General features: G+C 35.3%; 1 protein-coding gene across 1 annotated transcript in view; it reads left to right on the top strand.

Annotated features, from left to right (window-relative positions):
- The window catches only part of FAT4 (FAT atypical cadherin 4), a 172,428-nt gene that overhangs the window by 7,426 nt on the left and 148,981 nt on the right, over positions 1-16,021 (top strand). The window lies entirely within an intron of this gene.

The raw sequence follows: 16,021 nt of genomic DNA, 5'->3' as shown, positions 1-16,021 counted from the left end.
TCCTCAGCAGTCTTGGCAGTTTCTTTATAGACAGTGACTAATTTCAATGTGCTGGGCCAAGTTTGGGGAGATTCCTGATTTCATCTGCCTTCACATTTTAGGTACTATCTTCTGACTTAAAGTAATCCTCTCTCTTCCCTCTTGAACTAAAGCATGTAATGTGCTGTGAATGATCAGAGATTAGAAGCTGTTTCTTGAGACACAACTGTGTTGTTCAATGCCATGGTATAGGTACAAGTTGTTCTGTCTGCTGATGGGCAAGAAACTAGTGTTTCAAAACATAAGCCAAAAGATTTCAAGCTTGGCCTTTCCCGGGGTATATTTTTGGCTGTTACTACCTCAGTGTTTCATTGATTTGCTTTTTAATTGAACTACTTCCAATGCTGTTTTGATAATCAACTAGAAATGATATAGCTATACTCTGGAAAGCTCGTTTGCCATTTCCTAAGTTCTCTCTCCTCACTCCCTTCAAAGAGATTCTGGTGTCACTCAGCCAAAAACACAGAATATCAAGCGTGGTTTGTGATACTCGGCAGTAACCCAGACACAACATGCTAGTGAAACTGAGGCTCATGTGTTTGTTTTCTTGCTTTTTTTTCTTGTTTTTACAGAGGTGAGGGGTTTTCTTCATTTAAAAATGTTCATTTATTATTATTATCTTTCTGAATCCCCTGTGATTTTTTTTCTCATGTTAGCTACCTATGTCTATTCTATGGATGGAACAGTATATTCATGGCCTAGAGGATATTAGAGATATAATTAGAGATATAATTCTTAATAGAGATATAATTCTTAGAGATAAAATTTTAAGTGGAATTCAGTTTTACCTTATACACATAGACCTGAAGAAACTTTTAACCCATATGTCCTCTTTTACCTAATTAGTTTTTTAAAGATCTTAACATAGGTCTTACTTGTTGAGCTATTTGGTTTAACTCAGGCTATGATTTACATGTAATTTTATTTTGATTTGGGGTTATTCCTCCCTTAAACCCACTCCCTCGCTCTACCTTCCTTCTCTGGAATTATTTCTTAGATGAAGAGATTTAAGCAGCTATTAAAAACAGGCAATTAAGTCATTCTAGACTTTAAATTTGTTAAACTGTAAAACAAATTATGTTATTGGTTGTTTGGTTCAATGCATTACATTTGCTCTTCAGTGAGAATAAATGTCCATTGTTTTCATTAGAAGATTTATTTAGTCTTATTATTTATCCATGAGATATGCAAAGATTAGCTTAGCTTAAATTTATTAAATAGTGCTGTTTCTGCATTAGGCACGAGGACTAAAAAATAATGATTATAAACCATTTTGTTAGGAATAGGGGATTATATGTCTGTTACTTTTTTTAACCTCAAATAGCACCAATATGAAAAGTTATTCATATTTACTGTAGCCTATTTAAAAATCTGGAGAGAATTCATCATGATGATTTTTTTATGAGAAAAAAATTGTTTGTCAGGGTACCTTCTGTGAACTGAAGTGCTGAAATTGTAAACCAAGTTTGAGTTCCCAAGCTCCAACCACTCCTAAAATTAAAAGCAAATGTGTTTCTCCAAAGAATATTGAAAGCAGTAGTTGGGAGCTAGAATTTCATATTATTATTGGTTGTATCTTCCAAGTGCATACAATAAAGTTTTTTTCCTTCTGCTCAAACAGTTAATTTACCATGATTCTGCAAAAAGAAGCTGTAAATTACCTCTGGTTGTCAGAGGTGATATTTCAATTGTTTGTTTCTAAGTGTAAACTTTGCTCCAATGCATTTTTTAACAATTTATTCATGTACACTGATAGGAGTCTGGGTTGCTTACTCAGGTTTCTGGCTAGAGTCATGGCTGATCACATTCCATGGACAAGCAGAGGGTCAGTGGGTAAAAGAAAAATGATTTAATCTGCATTCTTTTTCAAGCTCTGACACTTGTGTGTGTGGGGGAAGGGGGCGGTGCTGGGGACTTGGCTCTGATACTTCTCATTCCAGAGCTCTGTCCAGTTGTACACCTTCACTGCCCCTACCTGTCATAGCTAAAACTTTGGCATGGATGAGAGTGTCTTTGAAGGATGGCTTTTGTGTTGCAGACACAAGGTTTATTATCCTTTTATTTTATATCTTTGTATTCTAAGAAGAGTCTTGATTATGTTAGAATAGCTCATATACACTTTGTACCACTTTTTTAGGTTCAACAAAAAAATTGGAGATGTAGCACATCCATAAGCATTTCTCTTTTAATATGTGTTTTATGGGAACATGCAACTTAGGGACTGGGTTGGACTTCTTGAAGATCAAAGGCTTTGTCTCATTGGTCTTTATTTCTTTTATTTTTTACATCTTTATTGGAGTATAATTGCTTTACAATGTTGTGTTAGTTCCTGCTGTACAACAAAGTGAGTCAGCTAAGTGTATACATATATCCCCATATCCCCTCCCTCTTGAACCTCCCTCCAACCCTCCCTATCCCACCTCATTGGTCTTTATTATCTTCTAGTATAATATCTCCTTGATAATAATATCTCCTAGAGCCTGGTGTATAGTAGGTGCTCAGTACATGTTTGCTGAATGAGATGGTAGAAGAGCTAAGACTGGTGTGTGCATTCTTGTGCTTCAGGAATAATCAGCAGAGAGAAGCCGGGGGAATAAAGGAGGTTAGTAAATTTGATCTCGATCATTATTTGAACTAAGGACATAAAGACATACCAATTATGTCTGTTCTACAAATGAACTGAGAATTGTCAGAAGACTCAAAGAGGAAAGAGGAATTTAGGTGGATGGTCTCACATGGAACTTAGGGTTTAAATGGAGAGAAATACTGTATATGCTTCTAGGTTGCAGTTCTCAAATTTGTCTGTCGCAGGACCCCAAGAGCTTTTGCTTAGGTGTGTCTTATCTATTAATATTTATATTTTGAACATTAAAACTGAGAAAATTTTAAAATGTTTATTAATTTCTTTAAAATCACATTAACCATATAACATATTTTTATTTTATTTTATTAAAAGAACTTAATTTTGCCAAACTTAAAAACTAATGAAAAGAGAGACATTATTTTACATTTTAATAAATCCCTTTAATATCTGGCCTAAGAGAAGACAGCTGGATTCTCAAATCTTCTTATTCCATCTACTGCAATATGTTCTTTTGGTTAAAGTACATGAAGATAATCCGTTCTCACTCAGATAGACAAAGCTGGATAAGGGAAAGATATTTTGATATCCTTTTCAGATAATTGATGATTTTCTTTTGATACTACACCGGAATTCCACAACTGGCTGTTTCTTAAAACTTACTTGCAGTTAGGAATCTGGAACCTTACCATTGAACTTTTCATACTTCGTTGAATGAAAATACTGATCTGTCTTGCATTCTGAATGGAAATTTTACCTATGTGTGACTTAGAAATATCAGGCATTGATCATTTGGAAAATACTGGTTATAACTGATAAGGATCTTATCAAAAGAGTCGTTAAATATATTGACTCACAACCTCATGGTGATGGTTTGAAGTTTTCCAAATTTGAATTTTCACTTGTAAGCTCAAATTTTATCATTAGTAATTAGTTAGTTGTTGTCCTGATGTATTAGGCTTCCTTTGTTCATTTTCAAACAAACAAAAAATGTCTGTCACATAGCAAATCTAAAAAAAGTGTAGTTTCTCTGTCAGTTGTTCTTTCAAGTAAAAATTGTATTCTGTAAGTAGAGCACCTAGTTCAGCCTTTAACTCAATCCATTACACACATGCTTTTCTTTGAGACTACTTACAGTGGTACAGATTAATGGTTCTTTGTGCACGTTTCACTATTTGTCACCCAAATATTGAAAAGACATCAGGATTTAATGGTCTAGATTTAATAATATTAATCATTTTACTGTTTCTTCAAGGAGAGTTCTTCAGTTTTTAAGTGAAACTGGCATTTCATTTTTACTGTGCCTAGTTAGTGAAGAATACAATTAGAGCTGAATACTTTGGAACTACTGCTTTGCTTCGTGCTAAGGCACCAGCAGTTTTACCTGCCCTTTGCTTTTGCACTTCTAGTGTAAATGTCAACATAGTGAAAAGGCAAACAGTGTTTTGTATAATTATGACCACAGTTTTTTTATTTCCCAGGCATCTTTAATGGGTCTCTGGTATGCCTAGGGCCCCATGTTCCACAGTGGGAGAACCATTGGTCTAGGCACTGAGATTTTTGCAATTCATTAAAAAAAACAACAACAAAAAAAGCAACTAGAAATATTCTATTACAAGTGTGTTTAGAATGTTAAGTGAACAAATTGTGATTGCGTTTAGCTTAGAAATGAGTTTTAGCAATTGATAATAAATAAATTTATTCTACAGTGAAACCATCAAGAGTTCCAGGAGAAATGATGCAGGCGTTTGTAATATCAATACTGAATATCAAGTTTAGAAATGATTTTCTTCCAAAGGGTTTAGAAGAAGAGTTAGTGCACCTTATATTAAATGTATGTATATCTTGTGTGTCATTCCTCACAGGCAAAATATAAGCAACGGAACTGAATATTTAATAATAATGATAATAATAATAATTATTATAAAATTGATTGCATATCACTATGTTCAGTCATTGACCTGAGTGCTAACTGTTTCTTTAGGGATTTTTATCATTTGAGCCTCAACAACAACTAACAACAACGTTAGTCATATCACTCCCACTTCGTAGTTGTGGAAACAGTCTCAGAAAAGTTAAATGATTTGCTTAGGTTCAGATTGATAGAAAGAAAAATCACATCCAGACTTGAGTAATCCATTATTTGTGTTCATAGCTACTGTCCTATAAAGACAGGGTAATCTGTGGTCTTTGTTAAGAGAGGGGCTTTTTTACTCCATAGATAAAAGTATAGATGTATGCTTTTGATAATCTTGTTTTCAAGATTAAAAACTCTTTGAAAAGTAGTATTATGTATTGTCTGAACCAAGAGAAGCATGACTTTTGCTGCCTCAATCAAGGCCATCAGCAGATGCTGTACATTCCTATGGGTCAGTTACTGGTAGCAGCAAGGATTCCAAGTTGAGGACCTGTGGAGGTGTTTTTGGAGCAGGGAAGAAGGGTGAGAATATGAGAGAGAGGCACTGGAGACAAAGGAAGCGCACACGTATATGTAGTGACCCTCCTAATTTATGGTACTGTACAGGTTGGAAACAGTTGGTGTACTTTATTTGTGGAGAATAGGTGGAGAATCCATTTTTGGATTTTCAGATGATAAGTCTTACTCTCCTAAGGAATAATGATGAAATTGTGTGGGTGGAGTGTGAAGATTATATTCAAAGGGGGAAAACATTTTCTTACTTCCTCGACTTTTGACTTCCACATTGTTTTTTTTTAAACAATCTATGATTATTTTCTGATTCTATTTTTTCCCTGTTGGTATGTGTTTATTAAATTTATTAAACTGTGACTTAAAGGCCTCTATAAGTTTTTAAGACATGTATAAATGTGTATCACAGACAGGAATATTGATGGACAATTAAGCTCATGTTGCATATTTCATATATGGCTTCAGGATGCTTGATTTGGTCTCTCTCTTTTGTTGATATATTTCCATAGACATAGTTTATTTTCTGACAAAGTTATTGTTTATTTCTCTCTTTGCCTTTATTAAAACCCAAATTATTTTAATCCTTTATTGTTCCATTAGATTTTTGAGGCAACTACTCTAGGAATAGTTTTGAAAAGACATTTATATGCTTCATATTTTGTGGAATCAATTTTTCATTGCACTGTCTGCAGCTTGCACTTTGCCATCATTACAATGAAAAACTGCCAAAGAACCTCATTAGCTGTGAGGGACTGTTGAGTTAGTGACTATAAAGGATTCCACAGGCCCTGAGGTATGTCCTCTCTTCCAAGAATTAATATGTCTAAGGTTCAGCTCTTGATGAATATCCATGAAATTAGGTAGTATTCAGAATAAGGAGCTTGGGAGTGGAAATTGAAGAAGAGTAACTGGCAAGTGACATGGCCAACATGAATTAAAGGGTTTCTTAAAGCCTCCTAGATATGGAATATGGTAAATATATTCTAATGCTTTCAGGCTTTAAGTAGTCTGTGACAACAGCAGCCAATTTTAGTAGTACAATAAATAAGGAGGAGAGAGTATGAAGAAGGCAGAGAAGTGAAAAATTTTTAAACTTCTGTTAGACAAATATCATTTATAAAATATATACATGTAATATATATATATATAGTACCATGTACTAACATGTATGCAACCATTGTACAAAGATTACTGGATTTTCCCTGGTGTTAAAATCCTGAGACAAAATAGGACAATAAAGTCATGAAGATGACAGAATCTAACTGGAAGATAATTTACATGTGGCAGTCAAGAATTGACTCTAGGGATGCAGTTTCCAGACATGTATGCATATTTAGGAAACAATTAGGGAATAAAAACCAAGTTTTAAGGTATTGAGGAAATGCTGAGAGACATTTATAAACGCTGTCTGACAACTGGCAACTGGGAGCCAATGGCATTGTTATGGATTATTTGTTTCAGATTATTGACATTTTTCTGAAATGTTTTATCATGTATAGATTCTAACATATATAAACATAACATATATAAAGTGTTTACTGGTGAGCACGGGGCATTGTCTTGCCTTCACCATAATCCACGACATCTCACCATTTGACAAATGAGGATACCAAGGCTAATGGAGGTCAAGTTTATGGAGCTGGTTTATGGTGGAATGGAATTTGAACCCAGCAGTCTGACTTGAGTATGTATGTTTAATCACAACACAACATGTTATAAGAAAGGTTGATACTTTCTATACTCTCATAGGCATACAAGTTTTACTGTGTAAAAAGTTGTTTTCATATTTTTATATTTCTTCATACTGGTGACTGAAGAAATATAGGGTAAAGTGAAGTTTAGTTAATGACCCAGTAGTAGGATTACTTTAGGTCCCTATTAATCTTTATTTAGGTTAGGCTTGAATAAATGGACCTATAATGTCAGTTCTTCATTTTATTTTTCGATGTGCCGTGAGAATATATTTCCATTCTTCCAGTTACTGGCTCATTTACTTTCTTCCCTTTTCAGCAAAATTTTTGAAAGAGTTGCCTTTCCTGTCTTCTTTCTTCTCATTATCTCTTAAATCCACCCCCATCAGGCTTGGCTTCTGCCACTCTAGTAAAATTGCTCTTACCAAAGCCACCATGATAGCCACATGTTTACATCCATTGGGCAGGTCTCAGTGCCCATTGTATATATACTTTTAAGTAATCAAACTCTCAGGATTTTTATTCTGTTTCTTGGACCAGTTCCTTTTCAGCCTCCTTCACCAGCTTATCTCCATGCCCTCAAATTTTAACTGTTGGAATATTCCTAGAATCAGTTCTTGAAAACCTCTTCCTTTTTAATCTACACTTATTCCCTTGAAGATCTCAATCAAACTCATGATTTTAAATAACATATGAACAGATGAGTCCAAAATTTTGTCTCCACCCTGTATATCTCTCCTGAATTCCATATTCATATAACCAACCACTTACTCATTACATTTGATTAGTTTCTTAATAGATATTTTAAATTAACATTTCCAAATCTGAGCTCTTGATATCTTCCCCAATAAAAACTGACTCAAGAACCCTCAGCCGTCTCCTTTTCAATTGATGGCAACCCCAATCTTCTAACTGCTTGGGTCAAAAAACTTGGTGTTCTTTGACTTCTCACTTTCACACCCTATGTGCACTCTGTCAGTTAATCTTGGCTCTCTCTTAAAAATATATCTAGGACTTCCCTGGTGGCGCAGTGGTTGGGAATCCGTCTGCCAATGCAGGGGCATGGGTTCGAGCCCTGGTCCGGGAGCATCCCACGTGCCGCGGAGCAACTGAGCCCGTGCGCCACAACTACTGAGCCTGCGCTGTAGAGCCCGTGAGCCACAACTGCTGAGCCCGCGAGCCACAGCTACCGAAGCCCGTGCTCCTGGAGCCCATGTCCCACAGCAGGAGAGGCCACCGCAATGAGAGGCCCACCCACCACAGCGAAGAGTGGCCCCTGCTCTCTGCAACTAGAGAGGGCCCGTGCACAGCAACGAAGACCCAACGCAGCCAAACAGAAACAAAAACAACAACAACAAAAATATATATAGGGCTTCCCTGGTGGCGCAGTGGTTGAGAGTCCGCCTGCCGATGCAGGGGACACGGGTTCATGCCCCGGTCCGGGAAGATCCCACATGCTGCGGAGCGGCTGGGCCCGTGAGCCATGGCTGCTGAGCCTGCGCGTCCGGAGCCTGTGTCCACAATGGGAGAGGCCACAACAGTGAGAGGCCCGCATACTGAAGAAAAAAAATATATATATATATATACATATATCCAGAAACTGATCTTTTCTCATCACTTATACTGTTACTCCCTTTGTCTAAGAAGCCGTCATCCTTCCCTTGGATTATTGAAGACAGACATCTTCTTACTGATTTCCGTCATTCTTTCCCACTCTTGTCTTTCCTTGCTCATCTTCTTTACTCATACTAGCTTCTTGCTAGTCCGAAAACTTGCTAGGAATACACCTGCCTCAAAGCTCTTGCTCCTGGATCCTCACTCTGCATAGAATGCTCTTTCCTCCAGAGCACCTACTTGGATAATTTCCTCCCACGCTTCCAAGTATTTGCTCATATCTCACATTCTAAGTGAGAACTAACCTTCCTTTACTGACTTATTACTGGAGCTCCCCACCCCCTCATCCTGCCTGATCTCCATTTCTCTATTATAGCGTTTCATATTCCTCCCCCGTAGAATTGATCAGCCTCCTTCACCAGCTTCTTCTCATCTCCCGAAATGCTAAACACTGGGATGCCCCTGGAATCAATTCTTGTAATTCTTCTCTTTCTAATCTACTCTATTCCACTGAGGTGATGAGCCCAACCAATCTCATTACTTTGAATAATATATATACACTATACAGGTATAAGTGCATGTGTGGTATAATTTGCTGATCTGTAATTTTGATTATATTTTATCTGTCTTCCTCCTGCTAGAATGAAGTTCCACAAGGGCAGGTGTATTTATCTGCTATGTTCACTGATGTACCTCAAGAGCCTAGAACATTAGTTGGAACATAGTCGGCACAAAGTAAATTTTTGTTGGATGAATGAATGAATAAATGAATGAATAACTAATGAATGGATGAGTTGATTTCCCTGCTTCTGTCCTTCATCTCTTTGATTTAGTCTAGCAGGTGGAATGATCCTTTAAAATGTAGGTCAGATCATTTCACTCTTTTGCTCAAAACCCAAAGCTTTCCATTTCACTCGTAGTAAAAGCCAGATCCCTACAGTGAGCCCCAAGGCCCTTTGTGGCCTGCTCTCATCAGTCAGTCATTTCCTGACTTCTCTTCTTCTTGGCTGTCCCTCCCTAAGCTTGCTCAGCGGCTTCACTGTGGGCTGTGGCCCTGCCTCACCGCCTTGGGCTGCCTGGGCTCTCAGCCTGGACTGCTGGCTTTGTGCTTCTCTCATATCTTTTCTCAAAGTCACCTTGCAAAGTTCTCATTCCCTCAACCTTCCTTCTTCTCTTTTCTTCTTTTCGTTTCTTCTTAGTCCTTATCATCACCCAACATAACACATATGTTACTTCTTTATTTTGTTTATGGTATGTCTTCCCTCTAAAATATACGTTCCACTGGGGAAAGGTTTTCATCTGTTTATTATTGCTGTATTCCCGTCACCTTCAATAGGGCTGGATCAATGCAGATGCTCAGCAAATCTTTGATAAAGTAAGGAATTACTGTTGAACATGCTGCAAATATGCTGCTTAAAGGCCAGAAGCTCAGTCAGTGATGCGTGCTGAAGGAAAGGAGTCATTTTTCATATTTCAAGCCAAGCCATGGAGCTTCTTCTGAAATCAGTGAAGCTAGCTAATTGGCCAGGACTGATTTTCCTGGGTAGAATGACCGTGGCTGCGTGAATTGACTGGCTAAGAGCCTGTAACTCAATATCCAGAAATCTGTATTGTCTAAAGTACAGTGAGATCACTAATGCTTATTTTATAGACATTTTGGTAAAGTAGAACATTTTAGAGTATATATAACAATGTATGCTACTCTATTACCATGTCTTCTCATTTCCTTAGAATTTATCAAATTTTGCTTTAGAGAGCAAATCTTAGCTTACTGTAAACCATGTTTTTCTTTCTGCAAAAAAGCAGGATAACAATATTCTACTTTGGACATTGATACGTTTAAGTACTGTCATTCCTTTCTCAAATTTACACCGTTGCTCAATATTTAACATCAACAGTATTAGTAAACTTGATTAATAAAATGCAGCAAATAAAATATTGTTTAATATTTCATTCTGACTGAAGTTTATGTGAAATAGTGCATGCTTTTGATTTGGAAGAAGCATGATTCAAGCTTTTTCATGGTTACTCTCTGAATTTCATTTTTCTCATCTGTAAAATAGAAATGATTACCTGTTTCATGGCTTCTTGTGAGGGTGGAAAAACAAGGTGCTCACTAAAGTTTGTTAGTTTCCTTCCTTTTTCTCCAAAATGCAGATATGCACAGAACTATTAACATTTTAAAAGACGCTATTTCCAAAGTGTTTTAGAACTCTATCCCTCCTTTTTTTTTTTTTAAATTTCCCTAACAAATCTGTACAGAGGCATATCAGGTGTTTTTTGATTCATTTTAAGGAAAAGGCACAGAGAATTTCATGATTTGCGTGTGATCACAAATCTAGAGTAACATTTAGGTTTTTTCTGACTTTGGTCCACATGCTTGGCACTAAGCCACACTGCCCATCTGTGGTTAAGTTGATGCTATTTACCTATCCATCGTTTTATTATTGTTGACATAATTCAATAATAGTTATAGTCTCTTAAGGGAGTTAATTTACTAATCCAGAAATTTTGAGAGGCTTAGTTGCTTATGAAACAAGCAAATTAAAATAGATTATTCAGTGTCTGTTTCATTTTAAAGCCTTCTCTCTCATTTAGATGAGAAATGTTCATCTCTCAGTTGTCAGGTATTGACTACCATGAAATCATGTGTGTTTATCTGAGAACCTAATCTGAAAAAAAATTTTTTGTGAATTACTTAATGCAACTCTATTAATTGAAGTCAAATTGGCTGGTTCCATCAAATATAGGTAAAACTATCTTTTCTTCAAAACTACTTTGGTTTTTACAAAACATATAAATGCTGGTCACTTCTTAAGTGAGAATTTTCTAATTCATAATTAAAATATCTCCCTGAAAAGAAAAATGTTTTATTACTTTCTGAAATTGTTCAAAAAAAGCAAATACCCAAAGAAGATGTGCTTCCCTTCTGCTTGACATAGTGTTCTATAGTATGTAACTTTGTTTTTCAGTCAAGATATTTACTCTCTCTTTCTTTCTCTCTCCCTCTCTCTCTCTCTCTCTGTATATATATATATATATATATATATATATGTGCGTGTGTACATATATATATGAAGCCACTTCATGCTACAGTGGGTTTGAAGCAGGTTACAAAAGTATATATACAATGAAAGGAAGATAAAATTGTTAAACTATAGGAAGTAAAAATAAGTGTAGCTACAAAGTAATCCTGGAATATGTAAGATTAGCATACAGAAATGTATGACTTAGGTAGCCCACTAAGTTTAATTTTCTAAATGCCAAATCAGACAGAGAAACAAGATCAGGTAGATAAGTCATGGTGTCCTAGACTAAACAAGCACATACATAAGACAGTTAACAAAAGAAATATAGATTTTCTAAACCTTAAGAACCTAAGAGGAATTTATCTCAGATGCTCAAAAGAGATCTACTTTTAAGTGATGATTTTCTCAATGGTACTTTTACTAGTACAATGACAGATTTTCAATATCTCCTATTATTGTGATGTCTTTGATTTATTTATTTTTCCTCCCCCGGTTCTCTTTTTTTTTTTTTTTTAAACATCTTTATTGGAGTATAATTGCTTTACAGTGGTGTGTTAGTTTCTGCTTTATAACAAAGTGCATCAGTTATACATATACATACGTCCCCATATCTCTTCCCTCTTGCTTCTCCCTCCCTCCCACCCTCCCTATCTCACCCCTCTAGGTGGTCACAAAGCACAGAGCTGATCTCCCTGTGCTATGTGGCTGCTTCCCACTAGCTATCTATTTTACCTTTGGTAGTGTATATATGTCCATGCCACTCTCTCACTTTGTCCCAGCTTACCATTCCCCCTCCCCATATCCTCAAGTCCATTCTCTAGTAGGCCTGCATCTTTATTCCTGTCTTTCCCCTAGGTTCTTCTGACCTTTTTTTTTTTCTTTTTCTGTTTTAGATTCCATATATATGTGTTAGCATATGGTATTTGTTTTTCTCTTTCTGACTTACTTCACTCTGTATGACAGTCTCTAGGTCCATCCACCTCACTACAAATAACTCAGTTTCATTCCTTTTTATGGCTGAGTAATATTCCATTGTATATATGTGCCACATCTTCTTTGTCCATTCACCTGTCGATGGACACTTAGGTTGCTTCCATGTCCTGGCTATTGTAAATAGTGCTGCAGTAAACATTGTGGTACATGACTCTTTTTGAATTATGGTTTTCTCAGGGTATATGCCCAGTAGTGGGATTGCTGGGTTGTATGGTAGTGTTATTTTTAGTTTTTTAAGGAACTTCCATACTGTTCTTCATGGTGGCTATATCAACTTACATTCCCACCAACAGTGCAAGAGGGTTCCCTTTTCTCCACACCCTGTCCAGCATTTATTGTTTGTAGATTCTTTGATGATGGCCATTCTGATCAGTGTGAGATGATATCTCATTGTAGTTTTGATTTGCATTTCTCTAATGATTAATGATGTTGAACATCCTTTCATGTGTTGGTTGGCAATCTGTATATCTTCTTTGGAGAAATGTCTATTTAGGTCTTCAGCTCATTTTTGGATTGGGTTGTTTGTTTTTTTGATATTGAGCTGCATGAGTTGCTTGTGTGTTTTGGAGATTAATTGTGATGTGTTTTAGAATGTACTTATGACAAATTGTAAAACTGCCATTCTAACAAATAATTTATTTGTGGATCAAAAGAGATTCCCCCGTTGGTAGAGTGCTCTTGTTTGGCTTTATTTCACGTAGTGGTTTAATATTTTATAATCACATGATGAACATTCCTACTGAGGTTTTCACATTAGCGTATCTGCAGCACATCACAGGGGTAACCGGATGATAGGGGTTTCGGTAAGATTATAGCTTAATCCTTTGGTAAGATTTTAGCTTTACTTGTATTTTTTTAAAAGTTCATTTAAAGCAATTGGTTAAAATAGTTGGCCCACATCTAGCAACCTGTGTCTTAGATTGTGGCCATTTCTTAGAAACATAATTGAGTTACTAAATTCAGCTTGAATTAATTATATTGCTTTATTGTAGCATTTTTTCCTCACCGGTAGCTGTATGGCAGTCCTTTAATTGATACAAAAAGTTGACTCAGTCTCTTTTTTTAAGATGGTAACTTCAATTATCCACTAAAAAGATTAAAGTACTAATTCATGTATATGACTAAATGGGACAGAACTGCCTGTGTTGCAACTACAGCTTAATATTTAATTACTTTGCATAATAAAATAGGGAAAGTTATTTATTTGTCCATTGAGGTTGTAATTAATTACAAGTAACTAATGAATCCTTAGTATTTCATGTCCACAGCCTGGCAGATTTAGAACACACTTGACCCCAGACTTGCTGGAAAATGAAGGAAGTGGGAGTAAAAATTTTCTTTATAGGACAAGATGCTTTGGGATAGGAGGGACCACATAAGCTTGCCAAAACTTTGGGTCAAACTGAGCACAGATGGCCATAGCTGATAGAGGTGTCTATTATTGTATTTTCTTCTAGGTACTTTTCTGCCTGTGTGTCAGTGTGTTTATACTTAAATGAAGAATTTTGGTTGCTTGGCAACCAAGAGAATATACATTTAGAGAAAACATTTTTGCTAAGGAAAAAGAAATTGGTAGTTTTAGATACTGGATAGTGGAGGTTAGGGAGGTGTTGCTTTGAGCAGTATTAACATTAAGCAAAGGCAATTTTCCAGGAGAAAGGTGTTTGCTATATATGTCTAAAATTAAATAATTCACATTGTACATTTACTTCTTATCTTGTCTCTACCTTCTACCTCAAATACTATTTGAAAAAATAATGGCCTAAGTAAATGCATTATGTTAGTTAATCTAACTTCTTATAGTGCACAGGGTAAACATTTGATGAAGTGAAACTCTAATTGACATTTTATTTTCTGACTTTAGTTTTTTCTAAAATTAATTATTTTAAACCCTCAATTAAAAGATTTAATATGTACTTCAATTTCTGAAAGAGTTCTATGTTATTCTTAATATTGAGTATAGTTGTACACTGCATGATTAAATACTGAAATAAACATAAATTTGAAAGTTAGACTAATTTTATTCAAATCCTGGCTTTACCCTTTCATGCTGTGTGACCTTGAAGCAGAAGTTAAACTTCTCTGAGCTACAGCGCCTTCATCTGTTAAAGGGAGAGAATTCTAACCATTTATCTTAACCACTGAACATAGCAGTGCATATTTTCCTAAAAGTCTGTTGGTTTACTTTTATTGATGCTGCATTCAGTTATTTACTCCTTGTGTGGTCAAGAAGGCAATGATTAAAAAGAAAAAAAATGTAAACAGCTACTGGGCATGTAAATAGCTACTGTTTATATAGGAACTGTTATGACATTTCTAATGATACCATGTAGATGGGAAACAAAACCAAACTTACAAATTACATTTCCTAATTTTAGGGAAATTACTCAGGAAGCACATTGAAAAATACCTCTTTGGTTATTTTCTCATTCTACTATATCAGGTAGAAAAATAACTTTTAAATGATGGTGACTAATAAGCTGAAAGGTATAACTCAGAAAAGAAAGGTTATTACCTAAGATAAGGAAATGGGTGTAGTGTTTAATTGTTTATTTGCATATAATTTAATTTAAGTAAATTTCAGGATTCTTCTTTTAATTTTAATATAATGTACAAACAGATAAGCATCTTCCAGTTTATGGACTGTGTTCTTTTAAAAGTATCAAATTTTGAAGTCATTTTAAAACACAGGCAGCCTACCTGGGGAAAACAATTAAAATAAAAACTTTGTTGAAAGACAGCCTGTTAGAAATTGGACTTCAGAAACAACTCTAAAACACCTTTATTTCAATTTAATACCATATCTGAAACATCTAGAAGAGACAGTTTTAAATATTCCAACAGTGCATTGTAAGCACTGCAACTTTACAAGTTTTATTTCTAAGAAAAATTATGTTAAAAACTGTTCATTTTACATGTGCTTTTCTGAATAAGGAGTCTTTCTGTTTTAAAAGAGGAAATGAAACATGGTACTGCTCTCAATGTGTTTGTTCTGATGTCAAGGCACTTTTATTGGAACAATTTTAAGCGTACTCTGATTACAAAAGCAAATAAATTTAAGCAGATCTGGAGTGATAGGAAGATTCCAGTTTTTGTTGATTTCCAACTTGTGTCATACACTGTAGCATATAGTTTGCAAATATATCATTTATTCCTCTTGAAAATTCTTTGAGGCACGTAACAGTATCTCCATTTCACAGATGAAGTATCAAGGACCATAACAATTTGAGTAAATTGTTTTGTGGTACAGCTGGATTTGAGTTCATTTGGTTTCAAAGCTTTTGTTCTTTCCACCACACTCTACGGCTCTTTAATTATTATAAATCATTGTCTGTTAATGTAATAGAAAGAATCAGATTAAAAGAAAAAAACCCATAAATAGAAAAGAAAGCATTGGTTTGAATCCTGACCAGATATCATAACCAGATCTTACTTTTTTGTTTGGAATATTTATATACTGAATATTCACTTTTTAAATACTGAACAATACAATCAAATAATATTTTTTAAAGAGTTAATAATCTTGCTTCAAAGAACATTACTTGCTTCAAAGATTAACCATGAATCTCATTAAAAGGCAAGACATGCTGAGGAATCACAGAAAATTTCTGTTTGCTAATGGTTGAACTTATAACTGAATTAAATT

Source organism: Delphinapterus leucas, chromosome 5 (assembly GCF_059928025.1).
Source record: "Delphinapterus leucas isolate spDelLeu-1000000601 "Yukka" chromosome 5, BTC_Dleu_Yukka2, whole genome shotgun sequence".
In the NCBI taxonomy this organism is placed as follows: Eukaryota; Metazoa; Chordata; class Mammalia; order Artiodactyla; family Monodontidae; genus Delphinapterus; species Delphinapterus leucas.
The sequence above is the reverse complement of the archived record's forward strand: the minus strand, read 5'-3'. Positions and strand labels throughout refer to the sequence as shown.